This window comes from Lissotriton helveticus, chromosome 6 (genome assembly GCF_964261635.1).
Source record: "Lissotriton helveticus chromosome 6, aLisHel1.1, whole genome shotgun sequence".
Lineage (NCBI taxonomy): Eukaryota > Metazoa > Chordata > Amphibia > Caudata > Salamandridae > Lissotriton > Lissotriton helveticus.
In genome coordinates this window covers 865,447,179-865,473,750 of record NC_136067.1, presented here as the reverse complement: position 1 = coordinate 865,473,750, position 26,572 = coordinate 865,447,179, and positions in this window count along the sequence as shown.

Sequence of the window (26,572 nt, the reverse complement as noted above, 5' to 3'; positions counted from 1 at the left end):
ACACCCTAATGCTGGGTACTGCTCGGCACTGGTGGGGGTCTTAGCCACACACACACTGTAATGCTGGGCTCTGCTGGGCACTGGTGGGGGTCTTAGCCACACACACACACACTCTAATGCTAGGCACTGCTGGGGGTCTTAGCCACACACACTCTAATGCTGGGCACTGCTGGGCACTGGTGGGGGTCTTAGCCACACACACACTCTAATGCTGGGCACTGCTGGGCACTGGTGGGGGTCTTAGCCACACACACACTCTAATGCTGGGCACTGCGGGGCACTGGTGGGGGTCTTAGCCACACACACACTGTAATGCTGGGCACTGCTGGGCACTGGTGGGAGTCTTAGCCACACACACACTCTAATGCTAGGCACTGCTGGGCACTGGTGGGGGTCTTAGCCACACACACACTCTAATGCTGGGCACTGCTGGGCACTGGTGTGGGTCTTACCCACACACACACTCTAATTCTGGGCACTGCTGGGCACTGGTGGGGGTCTTAGCCACACACACACTCTAATGCTGGGCACCGGTGGGGGTCTTAGCCACACACACACTCTAATGCTGGGCACTGCTGGGCACTGGTGGGGGTCTTAGCCACACACACACTCTAATGCTGGGCACTGCTGGGGATCTTAGCCACACACACACTCTAATGCTGGGCACTGCTGGGCACTGGTGGGGGTCTTAGCCACACACACACTCTAATTCTGGGCACTGCTGGGGGTCTTAGCCAGACACACACTCTAATACTGGGCACTGCTGGGCACTGGTGGGGGTCTTAGCCACACACACACTGTAATGCTGGGCACTGCTGGGCACTGGTGGGGGTCTTAGCCAGCCACACACACACTCTGATGCTGGGCACTGCTGGGGGTCTTAGCCACACACACACTCTAATGCTGGGCATTGTTCGGCACTGGTGGGGGTCTTAGCCACACACACACTCTAATGCTGGGCACTGCTGGGGGTCTTAGCCACACACACGCTCTAATGCTGGGCACTGCTGGGCACTGGTGGGGGTCTTAGCCACACACACACTGTAATGTTGGGCTCTGCTGAGCACTGGTGGGGGTCTTAGCCACACACACACTCTAATGCTGGGCACTGCTGGGGGTCTTAGCCACACACACACTATAATGCTGGGCATTGCTGGGCACTGGTGGGGGTCTTAGCCACACACACACTCTAATGCTGGGCACTGGTGGGGGTCTTACCCACACACACACTCTAATGCTGGGCACTGGTGGGGGTCTTAGCCACACACACACTCTAATGCTGGGCACTGCTGGGCACTGGTGGGGGTCTTAGCCAGACACACACTCTAATGCTGGGCACTGCTGGGCACTGGTGGGGGTCTTAGCCACACATACACTATAATGCTGGGCACTGCTGGGCACTGGTGGGAGTCTTAGCCACACACACACTCTAATGCTAGGCACTGCTGGGCACTGGTGGGGGTCTTAGCCTCACACACACTCTAATGCTGGGCACTGCTGGGCACTGGTGGGGGTCTTAGCCACACACACTCTGTAATGCTGGGCACTGGTGGGGGTCTTAGCCACACACACACTCTAATGCTGGGCACTGGTGGGGGTCTTAGCCACACACACACTCTAATGCTGGGCACTGCTGGGCACTGGTGGGGGTCTTAGCCACACACACACTCTAATGCTGGGCACTGCTGGGGGTCTTAGCCACACACACACTCTAATGCTGGGCACTGCTGGGCACTGGTGGGGGTCTTAGCCACACACACACTCTAATGCTGGGCATTGCTAGGCACTGGTTGGGGTCTTAGCCACACACACACTCTAATGCTGGGCACTGCTGGGGGTCTTAGCCACACACACACTCTAATGCTGAGCACTGCTGGGCACTGGTGGGGGTCTTAGCCACACACACACACTCTAATGCTGGGCACTGCTGGGCACTGGTGGGGGTCTTAGCCACACACACACTCTAATGCTGGGCACTGCTGGGGGTCTTAGCCACACACACACTCTAATGCTGGGCACTGCTGGGGACTGGTGGGGGTCTTAGCCACACACACACTGTAATGCTGGGCACTGCTGGGGGTCTTAGCCACACACACTCTCTAATGCTGGGCTCTGGTGGGGGTCTTAGCCACACACACACTCTAATGCTGGGCACTGCTGGGGGTCTTAGCCACACACACACCCTAATGCTGGGCACTGCTGGGCACTTGTGGGGTCTTAGCCACACACACACTCTAATGCTGGGCACTGCTGGGGTTCTTAGCCACACACACACTCTAATGCTGGGTACTGCTGGGCACTGGTGGGGGTCTTAGCCACACACACACTGTAATGCTGGGCTCTGCTGGGCACTGGTGGGGGTCTTAGCCACACACACACACACTCTAATGCTAGGCACTGCTGGGGGTCTTAGCCACACACACTCTAATGCTGGGCACTGCTGGGCACTGGTGGGGGTCTTAGCCACACACACACTCTAATGCTGGGCACTGCTGGGCACTGGTGGGGGTCTTAGCCACACACACACTCTAATGCTGGGCACTGCGGGGCACTGGTGGGGGTCTTAGCCACACACACACTGTAATGCTGGGCACTGCTGGGCACTGGTGGGAGTCTTAGCCACACACACACTCTAATGCTAGGCACTGCTGGGCACTGGTGGGGGTCTTAGCCACACACACACTCTAATGCTGGGCACTGCTGGGCACTGGTGTGGGTCTTACCCACACACACACTCTAATTCTGGGCACTGCTGGGCACTGGTGGGGGTCTTAGCCACACACACACTCTAATGCTGGGCACCGGTGGGGGTCTTAGCCACACACACACTCTAATGCTGGGCACTGCTGGGCACTGGTGGGGGTCTTAGCCACACACACACTCTAATGCTGGGCACTGCTGGGGATCTTAGCCACACACACACTCTAATGCTGGGCACTGCTGGGCACTGGTGGGGGTCTTAGCCACACACACACTCTAATTCTGGGCACTGCTGGGGGTCTTAGCCAGACACACACTCTAATACTGGGCACTGCTGGGCACTGGTGGGGGTCTTAGCCACACACACACTGTAATGCTGGGCACTGCTGGGCACTGGTGGGGGTCTTAGCCAGCCACACACACACTCTGATGCTGGGCACTGCTGGGGGTCTTAGCCACACACACACTCTAATGCTGGGCATTGTTCGGCACTGGTGGGGGTCTTAGCCACACACACACTCTAATGCTGGGCACTGCTGGGGGTCTTAGCCACACACACGCTCTAATGCTGGGCACTGCTGGGCACTGGTGGGGGTCTTAGCCACACACACACTGTAATGTTGGGCTCTGCTGAGCACTGGTGGGGGTCTTAGCCACACACACACTCTAATGCTGGGCACTGCTGGGGGTCTTAGCCACACACACACTATAATGCTGGGCATTGCTGGGCACTGGTGGGGGTCTTAGCCACACACACACTCTAATGCTGGGCACTGGTGGGGGTCTTACCCACACACACACTCTAATGCTGGGCACTGGTGGGGGTCTTAGCCACACACACACTCTAATGCTGGGCACTGCTGGGCACTGGTGGGGGTCTTAGCCAGACACACACTCTAATGCTGGGCACTGCTGGGCACTGGTGGGGGTCTTAGCCACACACACACTATAATGCTGGGCACTGCTGGGCACTGGTGGGAGTCTTAGCCACACACACACTCTAATGCTAGGCACTGCTGGGCACTGGTGGGGGTCTTAGCCTCACACACACTCTAATGCTGGGCACTGCTGGGCACTGGTGGGGGTCTTAGCCACACACACTCTGTAATGCTGGGCACTGCTGGGCACTGGTGGGGGTCTTAGCCACACACACACTCTAATGCTGGGCACTGGTGGGGGTCTTAGCCACACACACACTCTAATGCTGGGCACTGCTGGGCACTGGTGGGGGTCTTAGCCACACACACACTCTAATGCTGGGCACTGCTGGGGGTCTTAGCCACACACACACTCTAATGCTGGGCACTGCTGGGCACTGGTGGGGGTCTTAGCCACACACACACTCTAATGCTGGGCATTGCTAGGCACTGGTTGGGGTCTTAGCCACACACACACTCTAATGCTGGGCACTGCTGGGGGTCTTAGCCACACACACACTCTAATGCTGAGCACTGCTGGGCACTGGTGGGGGTCTTAGCCACACACACACACTCTAATGCTGGGCACTGCTGGGCACTGGTGGGGGTCTTAGCCACACACACACTCTAATGCTGGGCACTGCTGGGGGTCTTAGCCACACACACACTCTAATGCTGGGCACTGCTGGGGACTGGTGGGGGTCTTAGCCACACACACACTGTAATGCTGGGCACTGCTGGGGGTCTTAGCCACACACACTCTCTAATGCTGGGCTCTGGTGGGGGTCTTAGCCACACACACACTCTAATGCTGGGCACTGCTGGGGGTCTTAGCCACACACACACCCTAATGCTGGGCACTGCTGGGCACTTGTGGGGTCTTAGCCACACACACACTCTAATGCTGGGCACTGCTGGGGTTCTTAGCCACACACACACTCTAATGCTGGGTACTGCTGGGCACTGGTGGGGGTCTTAGCCACACACACACTGTAATGCTGGGCTCTGCTGGGCACTGGTGGGGGTCTTAGCCACACACACACACACTCTAATGCTGGGCACTGCTGGGGGTCTTAGCCACACACACACTCTAATGCTGGGCACTGCTGGGCACTGGTGGGGGTCTTAGCCGCACACACACTCTAATGCTGGGCACTGCTGGGCACTGGTGGGGGTCTTAGCCACACAAACACTCTAATGATGGGCACTGCTGGGCACTGGTGGGGGTCTTAGACACACACACACTGTAATGCTAGGCACTGGTGGGAGTCTTAGCCACACACACACTCTAATGCTAGGCACTGCTGGGCACTGGTGGGGGTCTTAGCCACACACACACTCTAATGCTGGGCACTGCTGGGGGACTTAGCCACACACACACTCTAATGCTGGGCACTGCTGGGCACTGGTGGGGGTCTTAGCCACACACACACTCTAATGCTGGGCACTACTTGGCACTGGTGGGGCTCTTAGCCACACACACACACTGTAATGCTGGGCACTGCTGGGCACTGGTCTGGGTCTTAGCCAAACACACACTGTAATGCTGGGCACTGCTGGGCACTGGTGGGGGTCTTAGCCACACACACACTCTAATGCTGGGCACTGCTGGGGGTCTTAGCCACACACACACTCTAATGCTGGGCACTGCTGGGCACTGGTGGGGGTCTTAGCCACACACACACTCTAATGCTGGGCACTGCTGGGGGTCTTAGCCACACACACACTCTAATGTTGAGCACTGCTGGGCACTGGTGGGGGTCTTAGCCACACACACACACTCTAATGCTGGGCACTGCTGGGGGTCTTAGCCACACATACACTCTAATGCTGGGCACTGCTGGGGACTGGTGGGGGTCTAAGCCACACACACACTGTAATGCTGGGCACTGCTGGGGGTCTTAGCCACACACACTCTCTAATGCTGGGCTCTGGTGGGGGTCTTAGCCACACACACACTCTAATGCTGGGCACTGCTGGGGGTCTTAGCCACACACACACCCTAATGCTGGGCACTGCTGGGCACTTGTGGGGTCTTAGCCACACACACACTCTAATGCTGGGCACTGCTGGGGTTCTTAGCCACACACACACTCTAATGCTGGGTACTGCTGGGCACTGGTGGGGGTCTTAGCCACACACACACTGTAATGCTGGGCTCTGCTGGGCACTGGTGGGGGTCTTAGCCACACACACACACACTCTAATGCTGGGCGCTGCTGGGGGTCTTAGCCACACACACACTCTAATGCTGGGCACTGCTGGGCACTGGTGGGGGTCTTAGCCGCATACACACTCTAATGCTGGGCACTGCTGGACACTGGTGGGGGTCTTAGCCACACACACACTCTAATGCTGGGCACTGCTGGGCACTGGTGGGGGGTCTAAGCCACACACACACTGTAATGCTGGGCACTGGTGGGAGTCTTAGCCACACACACACTCTAATGCTAGGCACTGCTGGGCACTGGTGGGGGTCTTAGCCACACACACACTCTAATGCTGGGCACTGCTGGGGGACTTAGCCACACACACACTCTAATGCTGGGCACTGCTGGGCACTGGTGGGGGTCTTAGCCACACACACACTCTAATGCTGGGCACTACTTGGCACTGGTGGGGCTCTTAGCCACACACACACTCTAATGCTGGGCACTGCTGGGGGTCTTAACCACACACACACACTCTAATGCTGGGCACTGCTGGGCACTTGTGGGGTCTTAGCCACACACACACTGTAATGCTGGGCACTGGTGGGGGTCTTAGCCACACACACACTCTAATGCTGGGCACTGCTGGGGGTGTTAGCCACACACACACTCTAATGCTGGGCACTGCTGGGCACTGGTGGGGGTCTTAGCCACACACACACTCTAATGCTGGGCACTGCTGGGCACTGGTGGGGGTCTTAGCCACACACACACTCTAATGCTGGGCACTGCTGGGGGTCTTAGCCACACACACACTCTAATGCTGGGCACTGCTGGGCACTGGTGGGGGTCTTAGCCACACACACACTCTAATGCTGGGCACTGCTTGGCACTGGTGGGGGTCTGAGCCACACACACACTCTAATGCTGGGCACTGGTGGGGGTCTTAGCCACACACACACTCTAATGCTGGGCACTGCTGGGCACTGGTGTGGGTCTTAGCCACACACACACTTTAATGCTGGCCACTGCTGGGCACTGGTGGGGGTCTTAGCCACACACAAACTCTAATGCTGGGCACTGGTGGGGTCTCAGCCACACACAAACTCTAATGCTGGGCACTGCTGGGGGTCTTAGCCACACACACACTCTAATGCTGGGCACTGCTGGGGGTCTTAGCCACACACACACTCTAATGCTGGGCACTGCTGGGCACTGGTGGGGGTCTTAGCCACACACACACTCTAATGCTGGGCACTGCTGGGCACTGGTGGGGGTCTTAGCCACACACACACACTCTAATGCTGGGCACTGCTGGGGGTCTTAGCCACACACACACTCTAATGCTGGGCACTGCTGGGCACTGGTGGGGGTCTTAGCCACACACACACTCTAAAGCGGGGCACTGCTTGGCACTGGTGGGGGTCTTAGCCACACACACACTCTAATGCTGGGCACTGCTGGGGGTCTTAACCACACACATAGTCTAATGCTGGGCACTGCTGGGCACTTGTGGGGTCTTAGCCACACACACACTCTAATGCTGGGCACTGCTGGGGGTCTTAGCCACACACACACTCTAATGTTGGGCACTGCTGGGCACTTGTGGGGTCTTAGCCACACACACACTCTAATGATGGGCACTGCAGGGGGTTCTTAGCCACACACACACTCTAATGCTGGGCACTGGTGGGGGTCTTAGCCACACACACACTGTAATGCTGGGCTCTGCTGGGCACTGGTGGGGGTCTTAGCCACACACACACACTCTAATGCTGGGCACTGCTGGGGGACTTAGCCACACACACACTCTAATGCTGGGCACTGCTGGGCACTGGTGGGGGTCTTAGCCACACACACACTCTAATGCTGGGCACTACTTGGCACTGGTGAGGGTCTTAGCCACACACACACTCTAATGCTGGGCACTGCTGGGGGTCTTAACCACACACACACACTCTAATGCTGGGCACTGCTGGGCACTTGTGGGGTCTGAGCCACACACACACTGTAATGCTGGGCACTGGTGGGGGTCTTAGCCACACACACACTCTAATGCTGGGCACTGCTGGGGGTGTTAGCCACACACACACTCTAATGCTGGGCACTGGTGGGGGTCTTAGCCACACACACACTCTAATGCTGGGCACTGCTGGGGGTCTTAGCCACACACACACTCTAATGCTGGGCACTGCTGGGCACTGGTGGGGGTCTTAGCCACACACACACTCTAATGCCGGGCACTGCTGGGCACGTGTGGGTGTCTTAGCCACACACACACTGTAATGCTGGGCACTGCTGGGCACTTGTCTGGGTCTTAGCCACACACACACTGTAATGCTGGGCACTGCTGGGCACTGGTGGGGGTCTTAGCCACACACACATTCTAATGCTGGGCACTGGTGGGGGTCTTAGCCACGCACACACTCTAATGCTGGGCACTGGTGGGGGTCTTAGCCACACACACACTCTAATGCTGGGCACTGCTGGGGGTCTTAGCCACACACACACCCTAATGCTGGGTCCTGCTGGCCACTTTTGGGGTCTTAGCCACACACACACTCTAATGCTGGGCACGGCTGGGGTTCTTAGCCGCACACACACTCTAATGCTGGGTACTGCTCGGCACTGGTGGGGGTCTTAGCCACACACACACTGTAATGCTGGGCTCTGCTGGGCACTGGTGGGGGTCTTAGCCACACACACTCTAATGCTAGGCACTGCTGGGGGTCTTAGCCACACACACTCTAATGCTGGGCACTGCTGGGCACTGGTGGGGGTCTTAGCCACACACACACTCTAATGCTGGGCACTGCTGGGCACTGGTGGGGGTCTTAGCCACACACACACTCTAATGCTGGGCACTGCTGGGCACTGGTGGGGGTCTTAGCCACACACACACTGTAATGCTGGGCACTGCTGGGCACTGGTGGGAGTCTTAGCCACACACACACTCTAATGCTAGGCACTGCTGGGCACTGGTGGGGGTCTTAGCCACACACACACTCTAATGCTGGGCACTGCTGGGCACTGGTGTGGGTCTTACCCACACACACACTCTAATTCTGGGCACTGCTGGGCACTGGTGGGGGTCTTAGCCACACACACACTCTAATGCTGGGCACCGGTGGGGGTCTTAGCCACACACACACTCTAATGCTGGGCACTGCTGGGCACTGGTGGGGGTCTTAGCCACACACACACTCTAATGCTGGGCACTGCTGGGGATCTTAGCCACACACACACTCTAATGCTGGGCACTGCTGGGCACTGGTGGGGGTCTTAGCCACACACACACTCTAATTCTGGGCACTGCTGGGGGTCTTAGCCAGACACACACTCTAATACTGGGCACTGCTGGGCACTGGTGGGGGTCTTAGCCACACACACACTGTAATGCTGGGCACTGCTGGGCACTGGTGGGGGTCTTAGCCAGCCACACACACACTCTGATGCTGGGCACTGCTGGGGGTCTTAGCCACACACACACTCTAATGCTGGGCATTGTTCGGCACTGGTGGGGGTCTTAGCCACACACACACTCTAATGCTGGGCACTGCTGGGGGTCTTAGCCACACACACGCTCTAATGCTGGGCACTGCTGGGCACTGGTGGGGGTCTTAGCCACACACACACTGTAATGTTGGGCTCTGCTGAGCACTGGTGGGGGTCTTAGCCACACACACACTCTAATGCTGGGCACTGCTGGGGGTCTTAGCCACACACACACTATAATGCTGGGCATTGCTGGGCACTGGTGGGGGTCTTAGCCACACACACACTCTAATGCTGGGCACTGGTGGGGGTCTTACCCACACACACACTCTAATGCTGGGCACTGGTGGGGGTCTTAGCCACACACACACTCTAATGCTGGGCACTGCTGGGCACTGGTGGGGGTCTTAGCCAGACACACACTCTAATGCTGGGCACTGCTGGGCACTGGTGGGGGTCTTAGCCACACACACACTATAATGCTGGGCACTGCTGGGCACTGGTGGGAGTCTTAGCCACACACACACTCTAATGCTAGGCACTGCTGGGCACTGGTGGGGGTCTTAGCCTCACACACACTCTAATGCTGGGCACTGCTGGGCACTGGTGGGGGTCTTAGCCACACACACTCTGTAATGCTGGGCACTGCTGGGCACTGGTGGGGGTCTTAGCCACACACACACTCTAATGCTGGGCACTGGTGGGGGTCTTAGCCACACACACACTCTAATGCTGGGCACTGCTGGGCACTGGTGGGGGTCTTAGCCACACACACACTCTAATGCTGGGCACTGCTGGGGGTCTTAGCCACACACACACTCTAATGCTGGGCACTGCTGGGCACTGGTGGGGGTCTTAGCCACACACACACTCTAATGCTGGGCATTGCTAGGCACTGGTTGGGGTCTTAGCCACACACACACTCTAATGCTGGGCACTGCTGGGGGTCTTAGCCACACACACACTCTAATGCTGAGCACTGCTGGGCACTGGTGGGGGTCTTAGCCACACACACACACTCTAATGCTGGGCACTGCTGGGCACTGGTGGGGGTCTTAGCCACACACACACTCTAATGCTGGGCACTGCTGGGGGTCTTAGCCACACACACACTCTAATGCTGGGCACTGCTGGGGACTGGTGGGGGTCTTAGCCACACACACACTGTAATGCTGGGCACTGCTGGGGGTCTTAGCCACACACACTCTCTAATGCTGGGCTCTGGTGGGGGTCTTAGCCACACACACACTCTAATGCTGGGCACTGCTGGGGGTCTTAGCCACACACACACCCTAATGCTGGGCACTGCTGGGCACTTGTGGGGTCTTAGCCACACACACACTCTAATGCTGGGCACTGCTGGGGTTCTTAGCCACACACACACTCTAATGCTGGGTACTGCTGGGCACTGGTGGGGGTCTTAGCCACACACACACTGTAATGCTGGGCTCTGCTGGGCACTGGTGGGGGTCTTAGCCACACACACACACACTCTAATGCTGGGCACTGCTGGGGGTCTTAGCCACACACACACTCTAATGCTGGGCACTGCTGGGCACTGGTGGGGGTCTTAGCCGCACACACACTCTAATGCTGGGCACTGCTGGGCACTGGTGGGGGTCTTAGCCACACAAACACTCTAATGCTGGGCACTGCTGGGCACTGGTGGGGGTCTTAGACACACACACACTGTAATGCTGGGCACTGGTGGGAGTCTTAGCCACACACACACTCTAATGCTAGGCACTGCTGGGCACTGGTGGGGGTCTTAGCCACACACACACTCTAATGCTGGGCACTGCTGGGGGACTTAGCCACACACACACTCTAATGCTGGGCACTGCTGGGCACTGGTGGGGGTCTTAGCCACACACACACTCTAATGCTGGGCACTACTTGGCACTGGTGGGGCTCTTAGCCACACACACACTGTAATGCTGGGCACTGCTGGGCACTGGTCTGGGTCTTAGCCAAACACACACTGTAATGCTGGGCACTGCTGGGCACTGGTGGGGGTCTTAGCCACACACACACTCTAATGCTGGGCACTGGTGGGGGTCTTAGCCACACACACACTCTAATGCTGGGCACTGGTGGGGGTCTTAGCCACACACACACTCTAATGCTGGGCACTGCTGGGCACTGGTGGGGGTCTTAGCCACACACACTCTCTAATGCTGGGCACTGCTGGGGGTCTTAGCCACACACACTCTCTAATGTTGGGCTCTGGTGGGGGTCTTAGCCACACACACACTCTAATGCTGGGCACTGCTGGGGGTCTTAGCCACACACACACACCCTAATGCTGGGCACTGCTGGGCACTTGTGGGGTCTTAGCCACACACACACTCTAATGCTGGGCACGGCTGGGGTTCTTAGCCACACACACACTCTAATGCTGGGTACTGCTGGGCACTGGTGGGGGTCTTAGCCACACACACACTGTAATGCTGGGCTCTGCTGGGCACTGGTGGGGGTCTTAGCCACACACACACACACTCTAATGCTGGGCACTGCTGGGGGTCTTAGCCACACACACTCTAATGCTGGGCACTGCTGGGCACTGGTGGGGGTCTTAGCCACACACACACTCTAATGCTGGTGTTGGACAGGCCGCATGGTCGGGCTGTCCCCCCTCCCCGCAACGGGACCCGGACCCTGGCTCTCCCTGAATCCCCAACCAGGGTCCCCGGCGACCACCCGAATTACCCTGCAATCCCTCCACCACAAGACACCAGCCCCGGACCCAGCTGGCCCGGGTCACCATCCACACCCCGGCCTCGGCCCAGCCGCCATTTTGGGTACTAGAGCACGAGGCCGCGTGGCCTCAACTCGACCCTAACCCTGGGCCCGGCCGGCCCCGACATCGAGGCACCAACCTCCGCCCAGGAGGCAGAGTGACCACTTGGCGAGTCAATGGGAGAAGGAATCGTCAACGGCTCTCCTCCGCCAGGTGTCGATCACCCCAGGCCGCCCTGGGCGCTGGCTCCACCCCCCTGCTGGGTGTCTGGACTCCCTCATCCCGGACCTCCCGGCCCCCCAGGCGCGAGGGTCCGGACATCAAAGGGGTACAGACCTATAACTGGGGCAGGGCCGGACCAGGAGGGGAGTTGTATCCTGGAGTCGAGAGACCCGAGAAGAACTCATCCGTGACTTGCCTGCTGGCGCTGCCGCGGCCCTCTGCCTCGTGAAACCATCGTCTTGGCCTGCTGGCGCTGCCGCGGCCCTCTGCCTCGTGAAACCATCGTCTTGGCCTGCTGGCGCTGCCGCGGCCCTCTGCCTCGTGAAACCATCGTCTTGGCCTGCTGGCGCTGCCGCGGCCCTCTGCCTCGTGAAACCATCGTCTTGGCCTGCTGGCGCTGCCGCGGCCCTCTGCCTCGTGACACCATCGCCTTGGCCTGCTGGCGCTGCCGCGGCCCGACTCACAGACTCTCCAGCTCGAGGATTGTGAGCTCGCCTCTTGCCACCCCCTGTACCGACCCGGTACCAAGACTGTCCCGCTACCCCCTTTTCCTTACAGAGACTAGAAGTGAGAGGACCCTCCGGTCCGAGATATCCTGTATCGCTACTATCCTTGCCTTACGTACCTTATATAAAGCATTGAACTCGACCTGGTGTGGTGCCTATTTGTGGGGAGGGAGGTGACTTGTCTGTACGATCGCCGGAGACGGTCCTCATCGGGGACCTCTCCCTCAGTATTCGGCCGACCCTCCGGGTCCCCGTCTAACAGCTGGGCACTGCTGGGCACTGGTGGGGGTCTTAGCCACACACACACTCTAATGCTGGGCACTGCTGGGCACTGGTGCGGGTCTTAGCCACACACACACTGTAATGCTGGGCACTGCTGGGCACTGGTGGGAGTCTTAGCCACACACACACTCTAATGCTAGGCACTGCTGGGCACTGGTGGGGGTCTTAGCCACACACACACTCTAATGCTGGGCACTGCTGGGTACTGGTGTGGGTCTTACCCACACACACACTGTAATTCTGGGCACTGCTGGGCACTGGTGGGGGTCTTAGCCACACACACACTCTAATGCTGGGCACCGGTGGGGGTCTTAGCCACACACACACTCTAATGCTGGGCACTGCTGGGCACTGGTGGGGGTCTTAGCCACACACACACTCTAATGCTGGGCACTGCTGGGGATCTTAGCCACACACACACTCTAATGCTGGGCACTGCTGGGCACTGGTGGGGGTCTTAGCCACACACACACTATAATGCTGGGCACTGCTGGGGGTCTTAGCCACACACACACTCTAATACTGGGCACTGCTGGGCACTGGTGGGGGTCTTAGCCACACACACACTGTAATGCTTGGCACTGCTGGGCACTGGTGGGGGTCTTAGCCAGCCACACACACACTCTAATGCTGGGCACTGCTGGGGGTCTTAGCCACACACACACTCTAATGCTGGGCATTGCTCGGCACTGGTGGGGGTCTTAGCCACACACACACTCTAATGCTGGGCACTGGTGGGGGTCTTAGCCACACACACACTGTAATGCTGGGCTCTGCTGGGCACTGGTGGGGGTCTTAGCCACACACACACACTCTAATGCTGGGCACTGCTGGGGGACTTAGCCACACACACACTCTAATGCTGGGCACTGCTGGGCACTGGTGGGGGTCTTAGCCACACACACACTCTAATGCTGGGCACTACTTGGCACTGGTGAGGGTCTTAGCCACACACACACTCTAATGCTGGGCACTGCTGGGGGTCTTAACCACACACACACACTCTAATGCTGGGCACTGCTGGGCACTTGTGGGGTCTTAGCCACACACACACTGTAATGCTGGGCACTGGTGGGGGTCTTAGCCACACACACACTCTAATGCTGGGCACTGCTGGGGGTCTTAGCCACACACACACTCTAATGCTGGGCACTGCTGGGCACTGGTGGGGGTCTTAGCCACACACACACACTCTAATGCTGGGCACTGCTGGGCACGTGTGGGTGTCTTAGCCACACACACACTGTAATGCTGGGCACTGCTGGGCACTGGTGGGGGTCTTAGCAACACACACACTCTAATGCTGGGCACTGGTGGGGGTCTTAGCCACGCACACACTCTAATGCTGGGCACTGGTGGGGGTCTTAGCCACACACACACTCTAATGCTGGGCACTGCTGCGGGGTCTTAGCCACACACACTCTCTAATGTTGGGTACTGCTCGGCACTGGTGGGGGTCTTAGCCACACACACACTGTAATGCTGGGCTCTGCTGGGCACTGGTGGGGGTCTTAGCCACACACACACACACTCTAATGCTAGGCACTGCTGGGGGTCTTAGCCACACACACTCTAATGCTGGGCACTGCTGGGCACTGGTGGGGGTCTTAACCACACACACACTCTAATGCTGGGCACTACTTGGCACTGGTGGGGCTCTTAGCCACACACAACCTTTAATGCTGGGCACTGCTGGGGGTCTTAACCACACACACACACTCTAATGCTGGGCACTGCTGGGCACTTGTGGGGTCTTAGCCACACACACACTGTAATGCTGGGCACTGGTGGGGGTCTTAGCCACACACACACTCTAATGCTGGGCACTGCTGGGGGTGTTAGCCACACACACACTCTAATGCTGGGCACTGCTGGGGGTCTTAGCCACACACACACTCTAATGCTGGGCACTGCTGGGCACTGGTGGGGGTCTTAGCCACACACACACTCTAATGCTGGGCACTGGTGGGAGTCTTAGCCACACACACACTCTAATGCTAGGCACTGCTGGGCACTGGTGGGGGTCTTAGCCACACACACACTCTAATGCTGGGCACTGCTGGGGGACTTAGCCACACACACACTCTAATGCTGGGCACTGCTGGGCACTGGTGGGGGTCTAAACCACACACACACTCTAATGCTGGGCACTACTTGGCACTGGTGGGGCTCTTAGCCACACACACCCTTTAATGCTGGGCACTGCTGGGGGTCTTAACCACACACACACACTCTAATGCTGGGCACTGCTGGGCACTTGTGGGGTCTTAGCCACACACACACTGTAATGCTGGGCACTGGTGGGGGTCTTAGCCACACACACACTCTAATGCTGGGCACTGCTGGGGGTGTTAGCCACACACACACTCTAATGCTGGGCACTGCTGGGCACTGGTGGGGGTCTTAGCCACACACACACTCTAATGCTGGGCACTGCTGGGGGTCTTAGCCACACACACACTCTAATGCTGGGCACTGCTGGGCACTGGTGGGGGTCTTAGCCACACACACACTCTAATGCTGGGCACTGCTGGGCACGTGTGGGTGTCTTAGCCACACACACACTGTAATGCTGGGCACTGCTGGGCACTGGTCTGGGTCTTAGCCACACACACACTGTAATGCTGGGCACTGCTGGGCACTGGTGGGGGTCTTAGCCACACACACACTCTAATGCTGGGCACTGGTGGGGGTCTTAGCCACACACACACTCTAATGCTGGGCACTGGTGGGGGTCTTAGCCACACACACACTCTAATGCTGGGCACTGCTGGGCACTGGTGGGGGTCTTAGCCACACACACTCTCTAATGCTGGGCACTGCTGGGGGTCTTAGCCACACACACTCTCTAATGTTGGGCTCTGGTGGGGGTCTTAGCCACACACACACTCTAATGCTGGGCACTGCTGGGGGTCTTAGCCACACACACACACCCTAATGCTGGGCACTGCTGGGCACTTGTGGGGTCTTAGCCACACAAACACTCTAATGCTGGGCACGGCTGGGGTTCTTAGCCACACACACACTCTAATGCTGGGTACTGCTGGGCACTGGTGGGGGTCTTAGCCACACACACACTGTAATGCTGGGCACTGCTGGGCACTGGTGGGGGTCTTAGCCAGCCACACACACACTCCAATGCTGGGCACTGCTGGGGGTCTTAGCCACACACACACTCTAATGCTGGGCATTGCTCGGCACTGGTGGGGTTCTTAGCCACACACACACTCTAATGCTGGGTACTGCTGGGCACTGGTGTGGGTCTTAGCCACACACACACTTTAATGCTGGCCACTGCTGGGCACTGGTGGGGGTCTTAGCCACACACAAACTCTAATGCTGGGCACTGGTGGGGGTCTCAGCCACACACAAACTCTAATGCTGGGCACTGCTGGGGGTCTTAGCCACACACACACTCTAATGCTGGGCACTGCTGGGGGTCTTAGCCACACACACACTCTAATGCTGGGCACTGCTGGGCACTGGTGGGGGTCTTAGCCACACACACACTCTAATGCTGGGCACTGCTGGGCACTGGTGGGGGTCTTAGCCACACACACACACTCTAATGCTGGGCACTGCTGGGGGTCTTAGCCACACACACACTCTAATGCTGGGCACTGCTGGGCACTGGTGGGGGTCTTAGCCACACACACACTCTAAAGCGGGGCACTGCTTGGCACTGGTGGGGGTCTTAGCCACACACACACTCTAATGCTGGGCACTGCTGGGGGTCTTAACCACACACATAGTCTAATGCTGGGCACTGCTGGGCACTTGTGGGGTCTTAGCCACACACACACTCTAATGCTGGGCACTGCTGGGGGTCTTAGCCACACACACACTCTAATGTTGGGCACTGCTGGGCACTTGTGGGGTCTTAGCCACACACACACTCTAATGATGGGCACTGCAGGGGGTTCTTAGCCACACACACACTCTAATGCTGGGCACTGGTGGGGGTCTTAGCCACACACACACTGTAATGCTGGGCTCTGCTGGGCACTGGTGGGGGTCTTAGCCACACACACACACTCTAATGCTGGGCACTGCTGGGGGACTTAGCCACACACACACTCTAATGCTGGGCACTGCTGGGCACTGGTGGGGGTCTTAACCACACACACACTCTAATGCTGGGCACTACTTGGCACTGGTGAGGGTCTTAGCCACACACACACTCTAATGCTGGGCACTGCTGGGGGTCTTAACCACACACACACACTCTAATGCTGGGCACTGCTGGGCACTTGTGGGGTCTGAGCCACACACACACTGTAATGCTGGGCACTGGTGGGGGTCTTAGCCAAACACACACTCTAATGCTGGGCACTGCTGGGGGTGTTAGCCACACACACACTCTAATGCTGGGCACTGGTGGGGGTCTTAGCCACACACACACTCTAATGCTGGGCACTGCTGGGGGTCTTAGCCACACACACACTCTAATGCTGGGCACTGCTGGGCACTGGTGGGGGTCTTAGCCACACACACACTCTAATGCTGGGCACTGCTGGGCACGTGTGGGTGTCTTAGCCACACACACACTGTAATGCTGGGCACTGCTGGGCACTTGTCTGGGTCTTAGCCACACACACACTGTAATGCTGGGCACTGCTGGGCACTGGTGGGGGTCTTAGCCACACACACATTCTAATGCTGGGCACTGGTGGGGGTCTTAGCCACGCACACACTCTAATGCTGGGCACTGGTGGGGGTCTTAGCCACACACACACTCTAATGCTGGGCACTGCTGGGGGTCTTAGCCACACACACACCCTAATGCTGGGTCCTGCTGGCCACTTTTGGGGTCTTAGCCACACACACACTCTAATGCTGGGCACGGCTGGGGTTCTTAGCCGCACACACACTCTAATGCTGGGTACTGCTCGGCACTGGTGGGGGTCTTAGCCACACACACACTGTAATGCTGGGCTCTGCTGGGCACTGGTGGGGGTCTTAGCCACACACACTCTAATGCTAGGCACTGCTGGGGGTCTTAGCCACACACACTCTAATGCTGGGCACTGCTGGGCACTGGTGGGGGTCTTAGCCACACACACACTCTAATGCTGGGCACTGCTGGGCACTGGTGGGGGTCTTAGCCACACACACACTCTAATGCTGGGCACTGCTGGGCACTGGTGGGGGTCTTAGCCACACACACACTGTAATGCTGGGCACTGCTGGGCACTGGTGGGAGTCTTAGCCACACACACACTCTAATGCTAGGCACTGCTGGGCACTGGTGGGGGTCTTAGCCACACACACACTCTAATGCTGGGCACTGCTGGGCACTGGTGTGGGTCTTACCCACACACACACTCTAATTCTGGGCACTGCTGGGCACTGGTGGGGGTCTTAGCCACACACACACTCTAATGCTGGGCACCGGTGGGGGTCTTAGCCACACACACACTCTAATGCTGGGCACTGCTGGGCACTGGTGGGGGTCTTAGCCACACACACACTCTAATGCTGGGCACTGCTGGGGATCTTAGCCACACACACACTCTAATGCTGGGCACTGCTGGGCACTGGTGGGGGTCTTAGCCACACACACACTCTAATTCTGGGCACTGCTGGGGGTCTTAGCCAGACACACACTCTAATACTGGGCACTGCTGGGCACTGGTGGGGGTCTTAGCCACACACACACTGTAATGCTGGGCACTGCTGGGCACTGGTGGGGGTCTTAGCCAGCCACACACACACTCTGATGCTGGGCACTGCTGGGGGTCTTAGCCACACACACACTCTAATGCTGGGCATTGTTCGGCACTGGTGGGGGTCTTAGCCACACACACACTCTAATGCTGGGCACTGCTGGGGGTCTTAGCCACACACACGCTCTAATGCTGGGCACTGCTGGGCACTGGTGGGGGTCTTAGCCACACACACACTGTAATGTTGGGCTCTGCTGAGCACTGGTGGGGGTCTTAGCCACACACACACTCTAATGCTGGGCACTGCTGGGGGTCTTAGCCACACACACACTATAATGCTGGGCATTGCTGGGCACTGGTGGGGGTCTTAGCCACACACACACTCTAATGCTGGGCACTGGTGGGGGTCTTACCCACACACACACTCTAATGCTGGGCACTGGTGGGGGTCTTAGCCACACACACACTCTAATGCTGGGCACTGCTGGGCACTGGTGGGGGTCTTAGCCAGACACACACTCTAATGCTGGGCACTGCTGGGCACTGGTGGGGGTCTTAGCCACACACACACTATAATGCTGGGCACTGCTGGGCACTGGTGGGAGTCTTAGCCACACACACACTCTAATGCTAGGCACTGCTGGGCACTGGTGGGGGTCTTAGCCTCACACACACTCTAATGCTGGGCACTGCTGGGCACTGGTGGGGGTCTTAGCCACACACACTCTGTAATGCTGGGCACTGCTGGGCACTGGTGGGGGTCTTAGCCACACACACACTCTAATGCTGGGCACTGGTGGGGGTCTTAGCCACACACACACTCTAATGCTGGGCACTGCTGGGCACTGGTGGGGGTCTTAGCCACACACACACTCTAATGCTGGGCACTGCTGGGGGTCTTAGCCACACACACACTCTAATGCTGGGCACTGCTGGGCACTGGTGGGGGTCTTAGCCACACACACACTCTAATGCTGGGCATTGCTAGGCACTGGTTGGGGTCTTAGCCACACACACACTCTAATGCTGGGCACTGCTGGGGGTCTTAGCCACACACACACTCTAATGCTGAGCACTGCTGGGCACTGGTGGGGGTCTTAGCCACACACACACACTCTAATGCTGGGCACTGCTGGGCACTGGTGGGGGTCTTAGCCACACACACACTCTAATGCTGGGCACTGCTGGGGGTCTTAGCCACACACACACTCTAATGCTGGGCACTGCTGGGGACTGGTGGGGGTCTTAGCCACACACACACTGTAATGCTGGGCACTGCTGGGGGTCTTAGCCACACACACTCTCTAATGCTGGGCTCTGGTGGGGGTCTTAGCCACACACACACTCTAATGCTGGGCACTGCTGGGGGTCTTAGCCACACACACACCCTAATGCTGGGCACTGCTGGGCACTTGTGGGGTCTTAGCCACACACACACACTCTAATGCTGGGCACTGCTGGGGTTCTTAGCCACACACACACTCTAATGCTGGGTACTGCTGGGCACTGGTGGGGGTCTTAGCCACACACACACTGTAATGCTGGGCTCTGCTGGGCACTGGTGGGGGTCTTAGCCACACACACACACACTCTAATGCTGGGCACTGCTGGGGGTCTTAGCCACACACACACTCTAATGCTGGGCACTGCTGGGCACTGGTGGGGGTCTTAGCCGCACACACACTCTAATGCTGGGCACTGCTGGGCACTGGTGGGGGTCTTAGCCACACAAACACTCTAATGCTGGGCACTGCTGGGCACTGGTGGGGGTCTTAGACACACACACACTGTAATGCTGGGCACTGGTGGGAGTCTTAGCCACACACACACTCTAATGCTAGGCACTGCTGGGCACTGGTGGGGGTCTTAGCCACACACACACTCTAATGCTGGGCACTGCTGGGGGACTTAGCCACACACACACTCTAATGCTGGGCACTGCTGGGCACTGGTGGGGGTCTTAGCCACACACACACTCTAATGCTGGGCACTACTTGGCACTGGTGGGGCTCTTAGCCACACACACACTGTAATGCTGGGCACTGCTGGGCACTGGTCTGGGTCTTAGCCAAACACACACTGTAATGCTGGGCACTGCTGGGCACTGGTGGGGGTCTTAGCCACACACACACTCTAATGCTGGGCACTGGTGGGGGTCTTAGCCACACACACACTCTAATGCTGGGCACTGGTGGGGGTCTTAGCCACACACACACTCTAATGCTGGGCACTGCTGGGCACTGGTGGGGGTCTTAGCCACACACACTCTCTAATGCTGGGCACTGCTGGGGGTCTTAGCCACACACACTCTCTAATGTTGGGCTCTGGTGGGGGTCTTAGCCACACACACACTCTAATGCTGGGCACTGCTGGGGGTCTTAGCCACACACACACACCCTAATGCTGGGCACTGCTGGGCACTTGTGGGGTCTTAGCCACACACACACTCTAATGCTGGGCACGGCTGGGGTTCTTAGCCACACACACACTCTAATGCTGGGTACTGCTGGGCACTGGTGGGGGTCTTAGCCACACACACACTGTAATGCTGGGCTCTGCTGGGCACTGGTGGGGGTCTTAGCCACACACACACACACTCTAATGCTGGGCACTGCTGGGGGTCTTAGCCACACACACTCTAATGCTGGGCACTGCTGGGCACTGGTGGGGGTCTTAGCCACACACACACTCTAATGCTGGTGTTGGACAGGCCGCATGGTCGGGCTGTCCCCCCTCCCCGCAACGGGACCCGGACCCTGGCTCTCCCTGAATCCCCAACCAGGGTCCCCGGCGACCACCCGAATTACCCTGCAATCCCTCCACCACAAGACACCAGCCCCGGACCCAGCTGGCCCGGGTCACCATCCACACCCCGGCCTCGGCCCAGCCGCCATTTTGGGTACTAGAGCACGAGGCCGCGTGGCCTCAACTCGACCCTAACCCTGGGCCCGGCCGGCCCCGACATCGAGGCACCAACCTCCGCCCAGGAGGCAGAGTGACCACTTGGCGAGTCAATGGGAGAAGGAATCGTCAACGGCTCTCCTCCGCCAGGTGTCGATCACCCCAGGCCGCCCTGGGCGCTGGCTCCACCCCCCTGCTGGGTGTCTGGACTCCCTCATCCCGGACCTCCCGGCCCCCCAGGCGCGAGGGTCCGGACATCAAAGGGGTCCAGACCTATAACTGGGGCAGGGCCGGACCAGGAGGGGAGTTGTATCCTGGAGTCGAGAGACCCGAGAAGAACTCATCCGTGACTGGCCTGCTGGCGCTGCCGCGGCCCTCTGCGTCGTGAAACCATCGTCTTGGCCTGCTGGCGCTGCCGCGGCCCTCTGCCTCGTGAAACCATCGTCTTGGCCTGCTGGCGCTGCCGCGGCCCTCTGCCTCGTGAAACCATCGTCTTGGCCTGCTGGCGCTGCCGCGGCCCTCTGCCTCGTGAAACCATCGTCTTGGCCTGCTGGCGCTGCCGCGGCCCTCTGCCTCGTGACACCATCGCCTTGGCCTGCTGGCGCTGCCGCGGCCCGACTCACAGACTCTCCAGCTCGAGGATTGTGAGCTCGCCTCTTGCCACCCCCGTACCGACCCGGTACCAAGACTGTCCCGCTACCCCCTTTTCCTTACAGAGACTAGAAGTGAGAGGACCCTCCGGTCCGAGATATCCTGTATCGCTACTATCCTTGCCTTACGTACCTTATATAAAGCATTGAACTCGACCTGGTGTGGTGCCTATTTGTGGGGAGGGAGGTGACTTGTCTGTACGATCGCCGGAGACGGTCCTCATCGGGGACCTCTCCCTCAGTATTCGGCCGACCCTCCGGGTCCCCGTCTAACAGCTGGGCACTGCTGGGCACTGGTGGGGGTCTTAGCCACACACACACTCTAATGCTGGGCACTGCTGGGCACTGGTGCGGGTCTTAGCCACACACACACTGTAATGCTGGGCACTGCTGGGCACTGGTGGGAGTCTTAGCCACACACACACTCTAATGCTAGGCACTGCTGGGCACTGGTGGGGGTCTTAGCCACACACACACTCTAATGCTGGGCACTGCTGGGTACTGGTGTGGGTCTTACCCACACACACACTGTAATTCTGGGCACTGCTGGGCACTGGTGGGGGTCTTAGCCACACACACACTCTAATGCTGGGCACCGGTGGGGGTCTTAGCCACACACACACTCTAATGCTGGGCACTGCTGGGCACTGGTGGGGGTCTTAGCCACACACACACTCTAATGCTGGGCACTGCTGGGGATCTTAGCCACACACACACTCTAATGCTGGGCACTGCTGGGCACTGGTGGGGGTCTTAGCCACACACACACTCTAATGCTGGGCACTGCTGGGGGTCTTAGCCACACACACACTCTAATACTGGGCACTGCTGGGCACTGGTGGGGGTCTTAGCCACACACACACTGTAATGCTTGGCACTGCTGGGCACTGGTGGGGGTCTTAGCCAGCCACACACACACTCTAATGCTGGGCACTGCTGGGGGTCTTAGCCACACACACACTCTAATGCTGGGCATTGCTCGGCACTGGTGGGGGTCTTAGCCACACACACACTCTAATGCTGGGCACTGGTGGGGGTCTTAGCCACACACACACTGTAATGCTGGGCTCTGCTGGGCACTGGTGGGGGTCTTAGCCACACACACACACTCTAATGCTGGGCACTGCTGGGGGACTTAGCCACACACACACTCTAATGCTGGGCACTGCTGGGCACTGGTGGGGGTCTTAGCCACACACACACTCTAATGCTGGGCACTACTTGGCACTGGTGAGGGTCTTAGCCACACACACACTCTAATGCTGGGCACTGCTGGGGGTCTTAACCACACACACACACTCTAATGCTGGGCACTGCTGGGCACTTGTGGGGTCTTAGCCACACACACACTGTAATGCTGGGCACTGGTGGGGGTCTTAGCCACACACACACTCTAATGCTGGGCACTGCTGGGGGTCTTAGCCACACACACACTCTAATGCTGGGCACTGCTGGGCACTGGTGGGGGTCTTAGCCACACACACACACTCTAATGCTGGGCACTGCTGGGCACGTGTGGGTGTCTTAGCCACACACACACTGTAATGCTGGGCACTGCTGGGCACTGGTGGGGGTCTTAGCAACACACACACTCTAATGCTGGGCACTGGTGGGGGTCTTAGCCACGCACACACTCTAATGCTGGGCACTGGTGGGGGTCTTAGCCACACACACACTCTAATGCTGGGCACTGCTGCGGGGTCTTAGCCACACACACTCTCTAATGTTGGGCTCTGTTGGGGGTCTTAGCCACACACACACTCTAATGTTGGGCACTGCTGGGGGTCTTAGCCACACACACACCCTAATGCTGGGCACTGCTGGGCACTTGTGGGGTCTTAGCCACACACACACTCTAATGCTGGGCACGGCTGGGGTTCTTAGCCACACACACACTCTAATGCTGGGTACTGCTCGGCACTGGTGGGGGTCTTAGCCACACACACACTGTAATGCTGGGCTCTGCTGGGCACTGGTGGGGGTCTTAGCCACACACACACACACTCTAATGCTAGGCACTGCTGGGGGTCTTAGCCACACACACTCTAATGCTGGGCACTGCTGGGCACTGGTGGGGGTCTTAACCACACACACACTCTAATGCTGGGCACTACTTGGAACTGGTGGGGCTCTTAGCCACACACACCCTTTAATGCTGGGCACTGCTGGGGGTCTTAACCACACACACACACTCTAATGCTGGGCACTGCTGGGCACTTGTGGGGTCTTAGCCACACACACACTGTAATGCTGGGCACTGGTGGGGGTCTTAGCCACACACACACTCTAATGCTGGGCACTGCTGGGGGTGTTAGCCACACACACACTCTAATGCTGGGCACTGCTGGGGGTCTTAGCCACACACACACTCTAATGCTGGGCACTGCTGGGCACTGGTGGGGGTCTTAGCCACACACACACTCTAATGCTGGGCACTGGTGGGAGTCTTAGCCACACACACACTCTAATGCTAGGCACTGCTGGGCACTGGTGGGGGTCTTAGCCACACACACACTCTAATGCTGGGCACTGCTGGGGGACTTAGCCACACACACACTCTAATGCTGGGCACTGCTGGGCACTGGTGGGGGTCTAAACCACACACACACTCTAATGCTGGGCACTACTTGGCACTGGTGGGGCTCTTAGCCACACACACCCTTTAATGCTGGGCACTGCTGGGGGTCTTAACCACACACACACACTCTAATGCTGGGCACTGCTGGGCACTTGTGGGGTCTTAGCCACACACACACTGTAATGCTGGGCACTGGTGGGGGTCTTAGCCACACACACACTCTAATGCTGGGCACTGCTGGGGGTGTTAGCCACACACACACTCTAATGCTGGGCACTGCTGGGCACTGGTGGGGGTCTTAGCCACACACACACTCTAATGCTGGGCACTGCTGGGGGTCTTAGCCACACACACACTCTAATGCTGGGCACTGCTGGGCACTGGTGGGGGTCTTAGCCACACACACACTCTAATGCTGGGCACTGCTGGGCACGTGTGGGTGTCTTAGCCACACACACACTGTAATGCTGGGCACTGCTGGGCACTGGTCTGGGTCTTAGCCACACACACACTGTAATGCTGGGCACTGCTGGGCACTGGTGGGGGTCTTAGCCACACACACACTCTAATGCTGGGCACTGGTGGGGGTCTTAGCCACACACACACTCTAATGCTGGGCACTGGTGGGGGTCTTAGCCACACACACACTCTAATGCTGGGCACTGCTGGGCACTGGTGGGGGTCTTAGCCACACACACTCTCTAATGCTGGGCACTGCTGGGGGTCTTAGCCACACACACTCTCTAATGTTGGGCTCTGGTGGGGGTCTTAGCCACACACACACTCTAATGCTGGGCACTGCTGGGGGTCTTAGCCACACACACACACCCTAATGCTGGGCACTGCTGGGCACTTGTGGGGTCTTAGCCACACAAACACTCTAATGCTGGGCACGGCTGGGGTTCTTAGCCACACACACACTCTAATGCTGGGTACTGCTGGGCACTGGTGGGGGTCTTAGCCATACACACACTGTAATGCTGGGCACTGCTGGGCACTGGTGGGGGTCTTAGCCAGCCACACACACACTCTAATGCTGGGCACTGCTGGGGGTCTTAGCCACACACACACTCTAATGCTGGGCATTGCTCGGCACTGGTGGGGGTCTTAGCCACACACACACTCTAAAGCTGGGCACTGCTTGGGGTCTTAGCCACACACACGCTCTAATGCTGGGCACTGCTGGGCACTGGTGGGGGTCTTAGCCACACACACACTGTAATGCTGGGCACTGGTGGGGGGTCTTAGCCACACACACACTCTAATGCTGGGCACTGCTGGGAGTCTTAGCCACACACACACTCTAATGCTGGGCATTGCTGGGCACTGGTGGGGGTCTTAGCCACACACACACTCTAATGCTGGGCACTGGTGGGGGTCTTACCCACACACACACTCTAATGCTGGGCACTGGTGGGGGTCTTAGCCACACACACACTCTAATGCTGGGCACTGCTGGGCACTGGTGGGGGTCTTAGCCACACACACACTCTAATGCTGGGCACTGCTGGGCTCTGGTGGGGGTCTTAGCCACACACACACTGTAATGCTGGGCACTGCTGGGCACTGGTGGGGGTCTTAGCCACACACACACTGTAATGCTGGGCACTGCTGGGCACTGGTGGGGGTCTTAGCCACACACACACTCTAATGCTGGGCACTGCTGGGCACTGCTGGGGGTCTTAGCCACACACACACTCTAATGCTGGGCACTGCTGGGGGTCTTAGCCACACACACACTCTAATGCTGGGCACTGCTGGGCAC